General features: G+C 43.8%; 1 long non-coding RNA gene across 1 annotated transcript in view; it reads right to left on the reverse strand.

The window, feature by feature from the left end:
• Positions 1–481: 481 nt before the first annotated feature.
• LOC125439441 overlaps positions 482–12664 on the reverse strand; it is a 97302-nt gene continuing 85119 nt past the window's right edge. The window contains exon 3 of the long non-coding RNA XR_007245533.1: positions 482–2503. This is a non-coding gene — a long non-coding RNA (uncharacterized LOC125439441). The remainder of the gene's footprint in view (positions 2504–12664) is intronic.

The raw sequence follows: 12664 nt of genomic DNA on the forward strand, positions 1-12664 counted from the left end.
AACTGCTACACAGCCCCTAGGTGTCCATGCAATGGAAAAGGCAAAACAGGCAGGCTCTCATCCCCATGCTTTGGCTTAGCACAAGATGCCAGTTATGGCTGCAGCCAATCACACCCCTTCTCAGAGGTGGCCCACCTTGCTCCCATCCACCCAATCACAGTTCTCCAAGCAATACATAAACCTGAGCTCAGACAGGACTCTGGGGTGTCTGACACATATTAGAGCATATAGCATTTCATTCTGCTGGTACCACAGGGGGGGCACTTAGAGCAAGTTTTCTTGCCATGTGACAAACACATCTCTGGAGATGCACACTGAAGATGCAACCACACACTGACGTTAGCCTCAGAGCCCCCCCCCCCACCTCCCTGTTTCCCCTCACATATATCTTGGTTGCCACCTTAACAGTGCAGGCTCCCAAAGCCACGGCTATCAGTGACTGTGCATAGTGGTAGTCTGAGACAGCTACACCCAGCAGTATGCCCCAGGTCATAAAATGGGGTATACTCATTGGAAAGTGTACCTTGAGTACTGGCAACAGTGCTAGAGAGATGCTGGTTTACCATAGGTTTTTCCAGGGTGCCCCCCAGATAATGGATGGGGTTGACATTTGGTGGGTGTCTGGCAGCTGCCCGTTGTGCTCTAAACTCATGGCATCTATTTTCTTGCAGGATCAGAAAAGGGTCTAGCCCTATCCAGCACTAGAAGCAGGAGCAGTGAATACTGTTGAGGTGCAATCCACACAGTGGTTGTTATTAGGATGGGCATGGCATGCACCTCAGGGGAGTATCCAAACAAATGGAGTCCCCCATGAGAGGGTACAGATCCTATTAGAACCTCATTGGCATTCCTGCAGTGGTTAGGACCACTGTGCTGCTTACCACCATTTCATATGGCTTTGTTTGGCATCTGTGCAGGTGGTGATTCAACAGGGAAGAGACCAGGAAGGGTAACTTTCCCAGTGCAGTATGGGCTGGATACAGTGACCATTGTGGATTCTGCCACTCTGCCATCTCACTGGTTCAAGCCCATCTCCCATAGCATCCCAATTCAGGCAGCAACTGGCCAGACAAATCCACTGTGCCCACGGGCATGTTGAAATAGAAAAGGCTTGCCCCAGTTCCTGTGGTTCCTGAAGCACTTTGCCATGGCAGGGGACCACACTGAAGACCTTGTTACTATTCCCTTGCAGTCGCCTGAATCTACAATTTTGTCCCTTTCAGTCACTGAGCGGTTGAAATTAGTTCCCCATATACTCCTCTCCACCAGCTTGTGGCACACCAGTCTCTGCCCAACCTCCCTACTATGATTTTCCTATAGGGCTCCCAGAACAGCCGGGGGGGGGGGTGGGGGGTGTGTGGATTCCAAGGGGAATTTCATACTGGGATCAAGATAGCCAGTCTTCACGGGTCCACTGACCCTCTGTTTTGTTTAACTTTGAAACATAGCACAAGTACTGTGACCTCTTAAGAACTGATGTCATGTAGTTCATGATGAGCTTTCACATGTTATAGCTCATCTCCTTATGTATATTAAAGACAGCTGCTACAGATTGACATGGCCACCCCTCTGGAGTCATCCCTTCATGCTCATACCCTCTCCTGACTGCTGTGTTCAGATCATAAAGAAAGCAGGTTGCCAGTGGTCCAAAGGGAGATGTATCTACTCTAGCATGGAAGGGTTAGGTGTCTGGGATTCACAATTCTCCACAGCACCGATGACATCTGATGAGCCATACAGGCTAGCAATGCAGGCATGTGGCCTTCTCATGGGGGCTGAGGCACAAGAATGTGGGATAGAGGGTTTCTGAAGGGGTGTCTCAGCCAAGATGGTGGATGTACAAGACAGTCCTATTCCCCCATCTACAATTTGTAGGGACAAAACTTAGTACCAACACTTTTGCCTGCCTCTGGCCTCTCCCCATGTGAGGACCGAACCAGGAGCCTGGCCACAGTGATGTCAGTGTATTTCCTCTAAGCCATGCTTCTCTTTGTTGTGTTCTTTGCCCATATGGCTGGTGATGGCAGCAGAGCTGTAGTGTGTGTGACCTTTAGCATGGATGGATGTGTGAGGGCAGAACTTTTGCTGCCAGGGATGGGTATGCCTTCTGGAATCATGTAGTTGCCCTTCCTTTACAGGCTCTGTGGGAGATGTTTAAGCCACATGCTTCTGTTGGGGTTGCACTGTTGCTCGGTTTTTCCTCCATGTTCTCTGGAGCTCTGGGGGGAGGAGTGGTATTAAGCATGGTGGCCTCATCAGTAGACAGTGGCTGTCTGCACCTGTGTGTGCCACTCAGAGGGACATGATCAGGAGGTGCTACTCAATTGGTGGGAGTTACCAGGATTTCTATGGACTCCAGTATATTTGTTCTGCAGTCTATGTCTTCCAGGGGGCATGTGTATTTTTCCTGTACGAAATGTCCCCACAAGGCAGTGCTGCTGCTATTGCACTGGCAGGTAGCCACCTCTGCCACAGTGTCTCTCAGAATTGGGCTGGTCATGACCTACGATAAAAATTAAAAAAGTTAAATCATAGTATGCAATAAAATTCAAGATAGAAACCCTTCAAAAACAGCCACCAGATAAGATCAAAGATGTCTGGCAGAGGAGGAGCTGATTCAAAATCCAGTGTCACAGAGTATAAACATGCATCATAATCTCTTCTTGTTCTTTTTCTTCATCTTTGCTGATTGGTCGCAGACAATTTATGTTTTCAAGGTAAGAGTTAAGTTTGCTGTTCCCTGCATAATGATCCTTGTGTTCCTTGATGGTCTCTAATCCAAATACTGACCAGGACCACCTTGCTCAGCTTCCAAGATCTGATGAAATTGGACTAGCCTGGCCTATCCATGTCAGGTTAGTCACTACTTAAACCAAAAACCTGCCAAAAAAGAAGATAATCTTCACATAGTGCCTGAAAATTAAAAGGACTAGAGCACTAAACCCACACATGCTTCCAACAAGAGGGAATTCCAAATATTGGGAAGTATTGTGCCTGTTGACTTCCTCCCAATAATCAGGCAGGTAAACTGAAATTGATTTACTGCATCAGAGTAAATGAATAGGTATGCTTCATTTTTTGCTGGATCTAACGTTTTCACACACTCTATATCCCTAGCAATGCACTCCTCCCTCTTATAGTTTTTCCAGAAGTGAAAGTATTCTCAAGCTGTGTAGCTTCTCTAAGGTCAGAATCCTGATAAGGGTGCTGTCTGGCTGAGAAGAAGCCATTACCCATCTCTAAACATAGCAAGCTTAAACATAAGCATGGATTGTTTGGTGCCACAGTCTGCCAGGTTCACATGGCAAGACCCTAGGGGGAATTAAACCAAAACATTGGTGTAACAGAAATATATCACAGAACTGCAATAGAAATATATAGCAACCAACCACAAGAAACCTGACGTTAGTAGGTGTAGCAGTGCAGGTATTGTTCTACCTCCTGATTACCCTCTCCATCTGGCCATTGGTCTGTGGGTGATAGGCAGAGCTGAGCCCTTGCTGCATTCCCCAAACTTTTAGGAACTCCCTCCAAAACCTGAACACAATTTGGAACCCCCAATCCAAAATGATCTTGTTGAGAATGGAGTGGAGGCACTATATATGTTGCATGAACAGTCTAGCCAATTTTTCAGTGGTAGGCATCCCTTTACACGGTATGAAGTGTGACTACTTGAGAACATGTCTATAACTATCCATACCACCATTTTTCCGCAGCTAGGAGGCAAGTCGGTTATGAAGTCCATGGTAATAATGGACCAAGCCACTTTAGGGGTTTCTAAGGTCTTTCTCTTAGCTGCTTGGGGACATAAAGACAGGGCCTAGTCTCGCCTCAACTGCTGGGGTGAGAATACTGTGTCCACCACTTTTTCCTGATTACCATCATGTTGCAGCAGATAAGAGAGGGCATCTGCCAGAAAGTTCTTCTTTCCTGGCAGGTGTTTCAACATGAAATTGAATTTTGAAAAGAACTCCAACCAGCGCAACTGTTTGGCATTCAGTTTGCGAGGGTTCCAAAGAGCCTCCAAGTTTTTTTGATCAGTCTGCACCTCAAAGGGATGACCTCTTCCTCCAACCAACGCCTGTAGATTGTTGGAGAAAACTTAATTATTGCAGCCTCTTTTTCCCAAATAGCCCAATTTTGCTCATTAAATTTTTGGACACGGAGGCACATGGTTGCAGCTGTGCCCCTCCCCACTCTTGTAATGTCATGGCCCAAATTGCTATATCATTAGTGTCCTCTTGGACTACAGTGGGTTTGTCATGGTTAAGATGTTGCAGTAGTAAACAGATTTTTGAAAGCCTCAAATGCTTACTGACACTCCAGGGTCCATTCCACATCCACCCCTTCAATAACTTGGCTTTTATCCCCTTCCCCTTTGTTTTTAATAAGTCAGTAAGGGGCAATGCCACATGGGGGAAATTGGGAATGATCGGGTTATAGAAATCTGTGAATCTGAGGAAGCTTTGTAGTTGCCTGTGGTTCTGTGGGGCTCCCCACCCCACCACATTTCAAACCTTGGCCAGATCCATTTCTAGATCCCTTGCTGAGACTTGATAGCCCAGGAAATTCAGTTTGTTCTCATGAAACTTGCACTGGTTTTATTTGAGCTTTGGTCTCTCTCCTCCCCAAACTCCATCCTTCTCAGGCCTCCCCCCCACCCCCAATCTCCTGGTATTTCCCAATCAAGAGATGACAATTGTAGTTGGGTTCGATCTGACTCGTTCTCCTTGGTCTTCCCTAGGCTGGTGTTATAAAGGATCATCTAGGGGAAGACTGACCCTAGATTACACCGTACCTTCAGGGACAGGCCACTAGTGTCCCCGGCTGGGCATTCCCCTCTTCTGCCCTGCCCTGTCCTCTCCTTATGTTTCAAGAGGCTTCTCTGCCTACCTGCACAAGCCCCAGTTGCTACTGGCCTCCACCTCTGACCTGTTCCCAAGCCTGCCTGAGCCCCACCATTTGAGGCTGGCCTTGGGACTGCCAATGTATTCAGACTCTGAGGCTGCTGTTGATTTATTTCTGGACATGGCCTAACCCTTGCTCCTTTCCCCACAGTGCCAAAGTCCCCTTCCAAAGTCTCTTCTGGAGTGGGAGATCACAGGGGCAGGGCCACCCCTGGACATGGGTATAAGGCTGAAGCTGAGCAAAGGAGGGAGAAAAGAATGAACCACTGACTCACTGAGCACTAGAGCCCTCTCCTCCCAAGATTGGAGGACAGAATATGGAGATAATAATTACTTTATTATGTTAATTCACAATAGTCATCCTTTGCATACATATATGAAAGAGACAAGTCTGCCTAGTTTCTCATAAGCAGATGCACAACCTTATTCATATAACTATTGTAAAACGTATTATCTTTTTCTGTTAAGTATTCCTTCTGGCATCTATATGTGACTACTGTCATAAACAAGATTGACTCTCTGGCAGTTTCCTCTAGGTACATTGCCTCAAATCAAAGTGCTGTAGTGATGGGATAAAACGTTGTGCCTGAGTCTTCCTTTCCAGCAGGCATTCTCTGCAGGCATTCCTTCCCTGCAGAGGCCCTGGTCGGCGAGCATAAGTGTGTTACACTTGCTAGCAAACAAGTTTATCATCCCACCTCCTTTTTTTAAAAAAATTCAAAGTTGCATGCAATAAACAGATGCTCTGCTGGATCATAAATGGTTAGTATCATCACTGATTACATAAATTGCCACAGGCAAGGAATACCTCATTTTCTTATGAAGAAAGTGATCACTGATAGTTTTACTTCTGCTGTGTTGGCTTCAGTAACCTTTTGAAAAGATATAACACCATAAGAAACTTGCACAGCAGCCAAGACACACAAAGGGCCACAGCTAATTTGTTAATTGGGCCTAGTTGCTCAATACCTCTCTTGAAACAATTATATTGGCTGTCTATTGGCTTCTGGACTCTATTTAAGCTTGAATCGACATTACTAGTTATATAAACCCCACCCTATGGTCTCATTGCTGAAATTTAATGAATCATTTTATTGTTTAATAATTTTATTGTTGTTTTCCTAGCATTGATTGTGTGTTCCTGCATGGCAGGGGGTTGGACTTGATGGCCCTTGTGGTCTCTTCGAACTGTATATGTATAATTGCTATCTAGCACACTAGTCCTAATCAAAATAGGTACATAGCCATAAGCCAATTCCTGCTTTTGGAGCCCTGCAAGTGGCAAGAGGCAAAACTCTGAAGTACTTACAACTTTGAGGTGGAGGACCCCAACACTCGGTGGTGGAAATCATGAATGCTGAGCAAATGGGATGCCCACATCAGTGGTGGATCAGGGTTCTACATGAAGAGGGGTCAGTTAGAGTGCCCTATGGTGTGGAGAATGAAGAGATCTTCCAGATATTGTTCCAACAGTTGGACCTTCCTGACCTGCTGACTGGACAGATCCCTGTGGGGGTGCAACTGGATGGTGCAACTGCAGCACCTCTAACAGATGGAAGATGAGTACTGGTTCAAGCAGATGTAGGGACCCCAGCCACTGTGGCAGATGGGTGGGGGCTGCCTCCATCACCACTGCCCTGACCTGGGGCACCAGCCCCAACACTCCAGGCACCGCTGGGGCCACTGGCACCAGGGTGAAGCCTAGTTGCCCGGGACCTGAAGGTCACCTTTGGAGAAGTATCAGAGAAGCTGCCTGACTTCTTTATTCTGATCTCAGGGTTCATGCAAGAGTGGGGCTGGACTTCCCCACTGGAATGGAGTTAGGTCCTATACTTGAGGGGCTTTGCTGGAAGGTAAAACTTCCACTCGGTTAGTGAATTTATTCAATTTGGGGACACCTGAACTAGAGGAGTTTGATCACTGTATGACTGCCCTCAAAGCCCATTTCCTTTTCAGGAGGAACGTGCCCACACCAAGTTGCAGCAGATCCAGCAGAGGCCCCAGTCGGTGAACATGAATGTGTTCTGCTTGCTAGCAAGCAAGGTTCACAACTGGATAGAGGCTACCAAGGCCCAATATTCCCATGATGGCCTGAGCCCAGAGATATTGCATTGGGGCCTCATGCAGGATGACCTCCAAACTGTAAGGGGGTGGGTGAGATTAGCCAGAGAAGTTGAAAACCACACTCAGACAGTGAAGCTGGCAGCAACAGGGATGGATGACTTGGCCAGTCCATGGGCCACCCACCCTGAAGCCTGGGTCTCAAGGAGGGAAGAAGGCAAGAGAAAGAGAAAGAGCAAAAGAAATGCATTGACCCCTGTCTGAAATATGGGGGCGAGATGTCTAGTCACTACCTGGAAGTTGAAAATCCTACCTTTAAGAGTAACAGCATTTACTCCAGCATGAGCTTTCATGATGAAGGGCTCTTGAGATGCTTATTGGAAGGACAGGTGTCTACTATTTTATGTAGATTTGCCACCTTTTATCCTATCTTTCTCTCTTTTATATTGATAAAATATGGATTGAAGCCCATGAGATGTTAGTGTAAGAAAGCATGCCCCAGACTCTCATTTCTCCTGGTAGCTCTTTGATATCTGTGAAATGCTGTTGCTGGAGCTTGCAGGGCTTGCATGGCCCAAGTTGCAGCATTGAGAAGGGGGACTTAAGTGAAGTCACCATCCCTTCCACAGCTGGTGTTTCTGCTGGTACAAGAAATCCTGTTGGCAAAGATCAGTGTTTCCCCTAACTTAAGCACCCAAGGCCACACAGTCTTTTGTCCACCCAGCTGTACCAACTCCAGCCTCACCTTTTCAAATGTCTTAGAGGTATGGAAGAAAGGAGAGGGTGAGAAATAACTGTGTCCAAGTGTGCCATTTTGCTCACCATAGGCTTCAAGCCTATAATATAAGAACACAGATGCACGTCAAAATGGAAAACATGCGGAGGCATACACCTGTGATGGTGCATTAATGTTTTTTTAAAAAAATGGCTGGGCTTATACTGCATGTGATCTTTATTTCTGAAATCCTTGGAAAGCCACAAACAATATAGTCTTTGTGTTCATCATGGGTAGATTATTTAATTACAACCAGCCATATACTCAGAAGACCACCTTTTAATCTCAGGAAATTAGAAGAGACATGAAAAAAGCAAAGGAAAGAAAAGAGATTTGTAAGCAAAACATAAAATTTTGACTAATCATAAATAATAACACATATGGTCAGTTTCAAATGACTTGCTTAATCTTTTCATCCATAGTGGGACACTTTGGTGTAATTTTAGTAGCTCATACATTTATTTTGAGTCAATAATGCAACCTGATATTCCAGATTTTTTTATGTTGTTGTTCATTTTCTACCCAACAAGTATTTTGTTTCATATATGTGGGCTGTGTTCTTTTTTTATTAAACATTTTGTAATGCTATCAACTGATTACAGAAATTTTGGTTGATTAGGTATGTTCTTTTAACACACTAATCAATCTAATTAAATCTATTGATTAGGTATGTCCTTTTAACACACTAATCACTTTAATTAAGTTTATGTAAATTAACACAATACCAAACTTCAGTATAGGTAGTTTTTAGAGTTCTTAAAGGAAGAATTAGATGAGTTAACAGTTTAATAATCAAAAGCTGCCACTCATTTCTAGAAGAGGCCATCTTAAACATCAATTTTTCATTCCTACTTCAGTCACCTACTAGAATATCCTTACCAATTAAACTTTATTGCTTTGTTTGTTTATTTATATTTTGTGTGTTCCTCTGCTATTGAAAGCTACTTTGGATCCCTTCAAGGGGGAAAGCATAATATAAATATTTAAATGAACATATAGTGTTAGCCCTCAGTTATTAATCACTGAAAACTTTGACTACTTTAAAGATAAAGCCAATGCAAGTTTGTCAGCACTGGGTTTTGTATGGAAATATGCAGAAAATTCTGTTCCCTACATTTTTTCTGTATTTATATAAATTAAAATGACAGGTTGTAATTTGGTCTTAGAGAGTACAAATATTTCCCTCTGCCCAGTATACATGTGCCAAATCAGTGCCTAATCCACAATGATATCTTTATTCGGCCTGCCTTTTTGGGATGTCAAATGCCTCCCTCTCCGTGCTCTGTAGTAGTGTGTGGTTTCTTTGTGCAGCCAAACAATTATCTCTGCTGCTTTATAATGTTGCCTGCCTTCTGGGGACACCAAAGTCTGTCTCTGACCATTCTGCTGCAAATCCCCTTGAGAATACCAAAGTCCTCCCACATTTTGTTGCAATTTGATAAGTGGCTTTCTCTAAATAGCACAGCATTCTTTTAAAAAGAAAGATTCACAAGCTTTTATTTTAGTTTCCTATAAAACTGCCTTTTCCTGTCTGCCTTCTGACTGAAAACGGACAGACATGTCACCTTATGTGATGGGTGCAATCTAACTTGGATGAAATCACAACCAGAAATGTTTTCATTGGAAGAAATGAAAATCAACATAAGAACAAAACAAACAAATAATAACTGAAGAGAAGCTCTGCTGGATTAGACCCATGGTCCATCCAATCCAGTATCTTGTGTCATGAAGCAGCCAGCCTGTTGCCCTGAGTAATATTCATCACTGAATGTGTAGTACTAAATAGAATGAAAATGGATGAAGTCTTGAAATTAATATAACAAAAAAGAATTGCATATCTTTAATACAAAATGATGCTCACAACTCCAGGTTTGGGGGCAACCTTGGAGAGAGGAGAGCAAGAACATAAGAACATAAGAACAAGCCAGCTGGATCAGACCAAAGTCCATCTAGTCCAGCATTCTGCTACTCGCAGTGGCCCACCAGGTGCCTTTGGGAGCTCACATGTAGGATGGGAACGCAATGGCTTTCTGCGGCTGTTGCTCCCGATCACCTGGTCTGTTAAGGCATTTGCAATCTCAGATCAAGGAGGATCAAGATTGGTAGCCATAAATCGACTTCTCCTCCATAAATCTGTCCAAGCCCCTTTTAAAGCTATCCAGGTTAGTGGCCATCACCACCTCCTGTGGCAGCATATTCCAAACACCAATCACACGTTGTGTGAAGAAGTGTTTCCTTTTATTAGTTCTAATTCTTCCCCCCAGCATTTTCAATGAATGCCCCCTGGTTCTAGTATTGTGAGAAAGAGAGAAAAATTTCTCTCTGTCAACATTTTCTACCCCATGCATAATTTTGTAGACTTCAATCATATCCCCCCTCAGCCGCCTCCTCTCCAAACTAAAGAGTCCCAAACGCTGCAGCCTCTCCTCATAGGGAAGGTGCTCCAGTCCCTCAATCATCCTTGTTGCCCTTCTCTGCACTTTTTCTATCTCCTCAATATCCTTTTTGAGATGCGGCGACCAGAACTGGACACAGTACTCCAAGTGCGGTCGCACCACTGCTTTTTATAAGGGCATGACAATCTTTGCAGTTTTATTATCAATTCCTTTCCTAATTATCCCCAGCATAGAGTTTGCCTTTTTTACAGCTGCCATGCAATGAGTTGACATTCCCATGGAACTATCAACTAAGATGCCTAAATCCCTTTCCTGGTCTGTGACTGATAGCACTGACCCCTGTAGCGTGTATGTGAAGTTTGGATTTTTTGCGCCTATGTGCATCACTTTACATTTTGCTACATTGAACTGCATTTGCCATTTCTGAGCCCACTCACCTAATTTATCAAGGTCCGCTTGGAGCTCTTCGCAATCCTTTGTGGTTCTCAGCACCCTACATAATTTGGTATCATCTGCAAACTTGGCCACCACGCTACCCACCCCTACTTCCAGGTCATTTATGAATAGCTTAAAGAGCACTGTTCCCAAAACGGATCCTTGGTGGGATCCTCCATGGATTGGGTCTTGCTTGTACCTTTATTTTTAAGTATTCCAGAGGTTCTGTGAGTACTTCTAGAAGTTTGAAGGGATTTTGTCCTCCATAATTTTCATGAAAATGAATCCTGCACATAAAAGAATCTATGAGACTGTATGGCTTCCAATGTGCCATTGGTAGTTAATGTATTCAGGAAGAAATGTGGAAAAGACCTTTGGTAGCAATTACAAATACTGATCTCATTGATCATCACTGTGACCAGAAAAGCCAAATTCAAAAGGCATCTAAAACATTCAAAATTATTTTTAAAAATCCACTGCTCAACTTATTTTGATATCAGGCTTCAATTCTACATATATTTACAAAGAAGGTAAATCCCATCCATATACTTTATTCTGAATATACATAATAGTCTAAACATGTTTCAGCCTTGATATGCATGTTACTCAAAATCTTAAGAGCGATGATTCCTTCAGTTCCCACTGTAGACATAGAATATAGGAAGAGTGCAGGATTCTACCAAATAACCATAAAACTATAACATTACCTTCGGCATTAGTAGAAGGTTTTGAAGTTGAAAACCATCATGAGTGTGAAGCAGTAACTTATTATTACTATTTTATTTTATTAATGTCTTTTGGCTTTGGGTGTTTTATCACAATCTCCATAACCTTTCAATCCCTTAGGCAGTATTTTACTGGTGCTCCTTTCAAAACGAGTCACTATTTATAATATGCATACAGTATATTACAATCATTAATTTTTTTCAACATTTTATGAGGTGTGCTTATTAAATGAAATGGTGTGTCTGGCACTGGCAAATCTCTTGTGCATTTTTTCACATTTCCTTTCTTTTGGCAGGTCCAAGCAGAAGGAGTAATTTTCTGTGGGCCATGCATGCTTTTCCATACTTTTGGGGGATTTGTCACATCTCCTGGAAGGCCTTATAACTTACAAAACGCAGATTTATGTCTCAGCTTTTTTTGCCAAGTCTTGTCAAACCCTAACATTTTTGTTGGCAGCTCTTGCTTCTCCCAGCTGAAAAGGGAGTTACTTAGATCATCTAGTCACAGTGTTGTCCTCTGGACTCTTTTAATAGCTGCAGTATCTGCTCTGGCACACTCTATTTAGTCTCTCTTGTCAGGGCGAGTCACCACATTCCATATCCTATATCACCAAAACATTTTTTTAAATTCATCTCTATCAGCTAATATTTCCCATTCCACATTTTAGGGGCTTCAAGATGCTATCCAATCTGAGCTGTCACCCCCTCAACCTAGCAATCAAAAGGTTAGGTATGGTTACTTTGAGAAGGAACAGAAGTATTTTGACTTTCAGTGCTTCTAGCTTCAGCCTTTGTTGAGATTTCCTGCTGTAGCAGGCCCCTTCACCCTCCTAACTATACAGGTCAGGCCAGGGGTGGAGCAAGGTGGAACTGCGCCCGGGGCATGCGCGTGTCCTGTGCCCCTGCCACGGCACTGCCCACCACCACCCTGGAATGCCCCCTCCACGCCCCAGCCATGCCCCTGCCCCAGGGCGCGCCCAGGGCATTGTCCCCCTGCCATAACCAATGGGTGCTACGTCACTGGGACAGGCTTATGCAGCCTCCTAATTGTACTTGGCAGGTTTTCCCACCTTTTCTCTGACTGCTTTGATGGTAGTGTATGAGGTGCTTAAACTTATCAGCTCAGCCTTAGGAACTCCTGTAAAGTAAAAATAGTCTGTTTCCCTTTGGCAAATACCTCTTTTCAAGGCACCAGAGAACTGAGGCAAGTTTGTCAAACAGAAGTAAAATTTATTACACAAAGCATATGAGATCAAGAGATATTTCAAATGGATGGAAATCAGGCAAGAGATAACTATATACAAATATCAGTTTCAGCACAGGCACAGTTCTTAATTCAAGCTTTATACATTTATTCAGTTGCTT

Source organism: Sphaerodactylus townsendi, linkage group LG01 (assembly GCF_021028975.2).
Source record: "Sphaerodactylus townsendi isolate TG3544 linkage group LG01, MPM_Stown_v2.3, whole genome shotgun sequence".
Classification (NCBI taxonomy): domain Eukaryota; kingdom Metazoa; phylum Chordata; class Lepidosauria; order Squamata; family Sphaerodactylidae; genus Sphaerodactylus; species Sphaerodactylus townsendi.